Raw genomic sequence first — 7,320 nt, forward strand, 5'->3', positions numbered from 1 at the left:
CCTATTTGATTCTCTAGAGTCTTAATAGAAACTACTTGGCTTTTGTACATAAGCCTCAACTCCTCCAATTCATACTTTTCATTGGTCACTTGACCGGCATTTCCATGCGGTTGTTGTTGAAGTTGGAGTTGTTGTCTTGGTGCATACTGTTGTTAAAAACTAGGAGGGTTGAATTGCTTTGCTCCAAACTGTTGATAAGGCATTGTTGCTCCAGCTGAAGTTAGGATGATTACGGTTATTAGGATGGTAAGTGGCAGGAACTGGTTGTTGCAACCTCTGAAAGTTGCTCACATACTGAGCTGACTCACTAGATATAGCACACTGCTCTATCTCATGCGCACCAACACAAAGCTCACAGATACTAATGATCTGATTAACTCCGTAATTAGCCAAAGAATCCACTTTCATCGTTAACGCCTTTAGCTGAGCAGCTATAGCCGTAGCTGTATCCACCTCCAGAATTCCTGCTACCTTGCCTTGAGGTAGTCTCTGAGTTGGATTCTGATATTCATTAGCAGCCATCAATTCAATTAGCTCATAAGCTTCATCATAGCTCTTAGCCCATAAGGTTCCACCTGATGTTGCATCGAGCATATGTCTCGACGGTGCTCCCAACCCATTATAAAAGCAATTGATAATCTTCCAATCAGGCATTCCATGATGAGGACACTTCCTAAGCATCTCCTTGTACAGCTTCCAAGCTTCATATAAGGATTCTCCCAATTGTTGCGCAAATTGAGTAAGAGTAGTCCTGATTGTAGCTGCCTTCGCCATAGGAAAAAATTTAGTAAGAAACTTCTGAGCAAGTTCCTCCCAAGTGGTGATAGAACCTGGTGGTAGAAAATGTAACCAACACTTAGCTTTATCCCTCAGAGAGAATGGAAAAAGCATCATCTTTACAGCATCTTCAGAAACATTGTTGAACTTGAAAGTGTCGCATATCTCGATGAAATTTCTAATGTGCATGTTGGGATCTTCCGTTGGAGAACCCCCAAACTGGACTGAATTTTGCACCATCTGAATCGTGCTAGACTTGATTTCAAAGGTATTAGCCGCGATGTCTGGTCTAACAATGCTAGACTGAATGTCACTGATCTTTGATTGAGAATAATCCATCAAAGCCTTCATATTTGCTACTTGTTCTCCCATTGCAATATCTGAATCAGTAAACTTTAACGACCACTGATGTCAAGCACATAAACTAAATTTAACACTGGCTTCCCCGGCAGCGGCGCCAAAAACTTGTTCGTACTAAAACACACGCAAAAATACACGCAAGAGCGCGTGATCACAAGTAGTATAAGATTTAAGTCGAGTTCGTTCCCACAGAGACTCGGATTTGGTTAAGTTCAAATTATGCACTTATGCAACAATGTATGGTTATCGTTCAATGCTAAGACAAGTAACAAATTGAGTTTTTTATTTAACTAAGAGATTATACTAATTAACAATAACTAAGAGAATTAAGATTGAATTACTTATATGCGAATAAACATGTGAAAGGCATATGACATAGCCTATTTGTTTAATCGAGGATTTAACTCAACTCAAATAAGAATGTAACAAGTAAATAGTGATTCTATCGTCAAAGAGATCTCTCAAAGTAACATATGTCAAAGGATTAAGAAACATTGTTCATCTACAGACTTGAGGAATTACTTCACTGGAAGAAGTTCAAGATATTGATCAAGCCTCAGTGATATAAATCAAGATTGTGGATTTAATCAAGTGACAGAGATCTTGTCAGGGTATCAAATAATTACAGGGATTTAATCTGAAGAAAATCAAGTTATTAAATTCAAGACATGAAGAAACGTCACAAAAGTTAGTCATTCATGAACCAGACAGTACATCGAGTGTCAACATTGAAGTGGTGGAATTGATTCATAATTTTCAGTGATTTTCAGAAGACTGTCAGAAGAGTGGTTGTTGTTCAAGAATAGTATTAATTCTCTATTAATTAATTAAGTCATATAATTTAATTAAGAAAATAAATTATATCTGCAATGATTAATTTATTGATTAATTGAATTAATTTGTTAATTAATTCTGAATTAATATTATGTATTTTCAGAATTGATTTTGAATTAATATTCAATATTAATTCAGCAAGACAAACATTTGAACTGGTATGACAATTCAATTATCATACCGAAAGTCTTTCCAGTTCTTTTAGATTGTCTTGCCGCAAGTCATTCCATCTCAAAGGATTGTCTTGCCGATAGTCTTGCCAGTTCATTCAATAGTCTCACTGATTGTCTTGCTAGATCAACGGATTGTCTTGCCAGTACAACTCAATTCTATTGACTGATTACTAAAGAAACCAGAAGCAGACCATTCAAGACAACAATATTGAATATTCAACAACTCAAGAACACAGAAATAAAAAAAAACAGAGAACTTATTATCTTCAACTGCAATATTACAGGACATTAATTTCTAGTATTTATTGTCAAATCTAAACCACTAGAAATCCTTCTCTTATTCTTCTGTAACTATATAGCGGATCAAAATCCCTAGAACTTAATCTCAAATTGCCTTTAGCATTTGATCTTTTTATTTCAAAAATAGAAAAAGTTCATGTCGAATTTATTCTAGATTTGGAATAATTTATTGAGATTAATCCCTTGTAAACGATACCGTTGTTGTAACACCTTTCGATTAAACGGTATAGTTTGATTCCGCATTATAGTAGTTTTATTTAAATTGAATTTTGTTTCACTTTTTTTATTCTGTATTATATTCGATTAAACGGTATACTTTGTATTCAACCCCCCTTCTACAAATATATTGAGACCTAACAATTGGTATCAGAGCCTTCTGATTAACGAACAAATCAAGATCCTAGACTGTTGTGATTCTTCCACTCCTTGAATTTTTATTTACTCAAAAATTCATAATGACTACACAAAAAGTTGGAACCGTTAAAATTCCACTGTTCGATAAAGAAAATTATATTATGTGGAAGAAGAAGATGCTCCTGTTTTTATAAGTTGAAAATCCCAAATATATGGACGTGTTAAAGAAGGGTCCAAAATTCCGATGGTTATTGAACCAGAGGTTATAGAAGATGATGTTGTAATTACCAAAGCTAGAACCTATGTAAAAGATCCTGAAGATTTTTCTCCTGCTGAAAAAGAAGAAGCCTCCTTGGATGCCAGCCTTCAATTAATTTTAGTTGATTCCCTTGATCCCTTGATGAACAGACATGTGATGAACTGTAAAAATTCCAAACACATCTGGGAAACTATTGAGGTGATTAATGAAGGCACATAGGAAGTTCGGGAGAACAAGTTAGAGATCCTAACCTCTGAGTATGAACATTTTAAATCCAATCCAGGAGAAGGAATTACTGAAGTGTTTGAGAGGTATAATGCATTGATCAACAACCTGAACATAAATGGAAAATATTATTCAGTCAGGGAGGTCAACAAAAAGTTCCTTTTAACACTGCCAACTCATCTTGAACATAGAATCACTACCATAAGAGAAGCGAGAGATCTGAATGAGATTTCTTTGGAAAGGCTCTATGGTGTGTTAAAAACCTATGAGTTGGAGCAGATTCAGTAGAAGGGAGTCTACGGGAAAGGTAGAGTGGTCAGCACATCTACTGCTCTAGTAGCTGAAGAACAACAACCACAACAACAACAATCTCAACAGTCAGAGAGAATGGTACAGTCTTCCAAGGCTGAGGAAAATATGATAGTAGCAGAATTTGATCCTCCTACTACAAATCAATCAGGAGATGAGTTTTACTCCTTGGAAGAACTGGAGCAATTGGAAGATGAGTCAATGGCACTGATTGTCAAGAGATTCTCCAATGTCAGATTCAAGAGGAATCCCAAGTTCAAGTACAAGTCCAACTACAACAGATTCCAGAATGGTGGATCTTCATCCTCTAACACCAGCAGTGGTGGATACAAAATAGGGATGGTTGATCGGAGCACCATTCGATGCTTTAACTGCAATGAATTGGGATACTTTGCCACAGAATGCAGGAAGCCAAAGCAAGTAAGGAAGAACTCTTATGATTCTAATCAGAAGAATTAATCTGAAAGGGCTTACCTGGAAAAGGGAAGAAGTTGGGATGATACTAACAGTGAAGATGAGGAAGTTAGGAATCTTGCTCTTATGGCTATTGATGGAAAAACTTCATCGTCAAGAAAAGAGGTAAAATTTACTGATGTTGGATTAGTTTATCATCTAGGAGGCTCCTTAGATTGTGCTCGTCGTGATAATAAAATGTTAACTCAACAAATCAAAGACCTTGAGAAAGAGGTCAATGAATTAAGACTTGTGCACATTAATCAAGACAAATTAAAAGAACAAGTATCTTTTCTAGAGAATAGAGTTGACTGTTATAGACAACTCGAAACTATTCTCAAAGACAAGATCACCGGTCTTGAGACTAAGGTTAAAGCTTACTTTAATTCTTGCTCTAAGGCTAAAGAGTTTTACAATAAGCAAGCTATTAATCAAACATCTGGAGTAGGTTATGATTATAATGTTGTTATTGGAGAATTATGCATAAACTCCCCTCCTCATGTTTGTGCTAAAGGTAGGGAAGTACCACATGTGCTTAAGGGTGTTGATAAACCCCTCTATAAAGAATCAATTGCTGAACCATTTGATGAGACCTCCTTTATTATTCAAGAAGAAATATGTGCTGAAGATCTTGCTAATGAGAAGGTCGTTTCCAAGTCAAGTGTGTTGAAAGTTTCAGTCAAAGTTGTGAAAGCAACTAAGACTAACTCAGACACACCTGAGTTGAATAACAAAAATGCCATGCCTACCATGCATAATGTGCCTGTTGCTAATTCCTCTCATAAAGTATGTGGTGTTCCTAATTGCATGTCTTGTGCTTTTAATTTGATGTATGCTTATTTTAATGGTAAGCATGTTTCTAGTGATAAGACTACTCCTCGTCAGCATGTGAATAATAGGAAGCATAATAGATCTAAGACTGCTAGTCCTCCTAAAGCTAGAAAGGAGACATTTGTGCCTAAGCCTAAACAGAAATTTGTCAAGGCTGCCTAAGCCTAAATAGAAATTTGTCAAGGCTGTTTACAAGATCAAATGTCCAGTCGTTGAGAAAGTTGAGAACATAAAAGTTAAGAATGTTGTTTTTCCTGATAAAGGCCAATTCTACAAGTATGCCGGACCTAACCAAGCTTGGGTTCCTAAGAAGGTCAAATCCATTTGTATTGCAGGGCATTAAACAGGTGGAACCGGTAGTGTGGATTCTTGACAGCGGATCGTCAAGACATATGACCGGAGATAGAGCCCTACTATCAAATGTGGTTGAGAAAGCTGGCCCAGTGGTTACCTTTGGAGATAACATCAAAGGTTTAACTGAGGGATATGGCTGTTTGCAAGCTGGAAATATTATCATTAAAAATGTGTATATTGTGCAAGGACTTGAACACAATCTGCTTAGTATCAGTCAGTTCTGTGATAAGGGCTACTATGTTTTATTCGACAAGATAAAGTGTCAGATCCTGCACAAAAAAAGTGAAAAACCCTGATGGGAATACGAAAAGGAAATCTGTTCGTAGCTGACATGAACTCTAGAAGCAGTCCTGAAGTCAATTGTTTCTATGCAAAGGCATTGTCAAATGAGAGCTGGCTATGGCACAAGAGACTTTCCCATCTCAATTTCAAAGCAATGAATTCTCTTATTAAGAAAGAATTGGTCAGAGGTCTGCCTCAACTGGAATTCTCCCCAGAAGGACTGTGTGAGGCATGCCAGAAAGGAAAGTCAAAGAAAGCAAGTCACAAAGGCACTGACACATCCTCCATAACTGGTATTCTTTAATTATTGCACATGGATTTGTTTGGACCGGTTAATGTTCTTTCGATGTCAAAGAAGTGTTACTGTATTCTGATAGTTGATGAATATTCCAAGTATACGTGGGTTTTATTCCTTCACTCTAAGAATGAAACACCACAAGTTGTGATTGATCATATCAAGTTGATCGAGTTAGATTCTAATGTCCCTGTTAAAGCAATAAGGTCAGATAATGGAACAGAATTCAAGAATTCACTTCTCAATGGATTTTGTACAGACAAAGGGATTACCAGACAATATTCAGCTCCTAGAACCCCTCAGCAGAATGGAGTGGTAGAAAGGAAGAATTGTACATTGATTAAAGCTGGAAGAAATATATTAAGTGAATCAGGTCTTCCAATGTACTTTTGGGCTGAAGCTGTCAATACTGTATGTTATACTCAGAATTGAACTCTAATCAACAAGGACGTCATGAAGACTCCTTATGAGATTATGAATGAATAGAGACCTTCTATCAAATACTTTCATGTATTTGGTGCCAGATGCTTCGTGCTCAAGGATGAAGATGATCGTCGTGGTAAATTCGAGGCAAAGGCATATGAGGGTATTTTTGTTGGTTATGGAAGAAGATCATACAGGGTGTATATCATTGATCAATACAAAGTAACTGAAAGTGTCAATGTTACATTTGATGACACTAAACTCCCTAGTATCCAAACTGAAGATCCTTCTGAGAAACTGAAGTTTGATGATATGTCAGATTCAGAATCGGAAAATGATCAAGAACCTGAGGTTGTTGCTGGTGAAGAACCTATTAATCATGATGATACTCAAGGTAATGGTGATGGAAACATTGGCAATAATGGAGATACCGCTGCTACTGACGAAGAATCATCAAGTCAACCTGGCAACAACTCAGGGGGAGATGTTGAAGGATCAACTAGTAGGACACAACATCCCAATGTATTTCAAGGCGAATCATCAAGATCAAATCTTCTAAGACAGACTGTCTGGAATAAAGCTCATCCTTTTGAGTTGATTATTGGTGATCCAGATGTTGGATTCAGAACTAGACGTGCTACTCAAAATGAATGTCTGTTCTCAGGATTTCTTTCCTGAGATGGAACCTAAGAAGATTGAGGAAGCACTGACTGATCCAGATTAGGTGATTGCTATGCAAGATGAACTCAATCAGTTTGAACATCAACAAGTCTGAAAACTGGTACCTAGACTTACACACAAGAAAATTGATGGTACTCGGTGGGTATTCAGGAATAAACTAGATGAAGATGGTGTGGTTACAAGAAACAAAGCAAGACTGGTAGCTAAAGGGTATTCTCAAGCTGAAGGCATTGATTATGATGAAACCTATGCTCCAGTGGCTAGACTAGAGGCCAGCAGGATATTTCTGGCATTCGCAGCATTCTCGAACTTTAAAGTTTATCAAATGGATGTCAAGAGTGCATTTATGAATGGAAAAATGGATGAAGAAGTGTATGTAGAGCAACCTCCTAGTTTTGAAGATCCAGATC

The 7,320-nt window shown here is 37.0% G+C and overlaps 1 non-coding gene across 1 annotated transcript; it reads left to right on the forward strand.

Moving 5' to 3' along the window:
- Positions 1-652: 652 nt before the first annotated feature.
- Positions 653-759, forward strand: LOC141669228 (small nucleolar RNA R71). The gene has a single exon (XR_012553518.1). It is a non-coding gene; the product is annotated as a small nucleolar RNA R71 (small nucleolar RNA).
- The last annotated feature ends 6,561 nt before the right edge of the window (positions 760-7,320 follow it).

Source organism: Apium graveolens, chromosome 6 (assembly GCF_009905375.1).
Source record: "Apium graveolens cultivar Ventura chromosome 6, ASM990537v1, whole genome shotgun sequence".
In the NCBI taxonomy this organism is placed as follows: Eukaryota; Viridiplantae; Streptophyta; class Magnoliopsida; order Apiales; family Apiaceae; genus Apium; species Apium graveolens.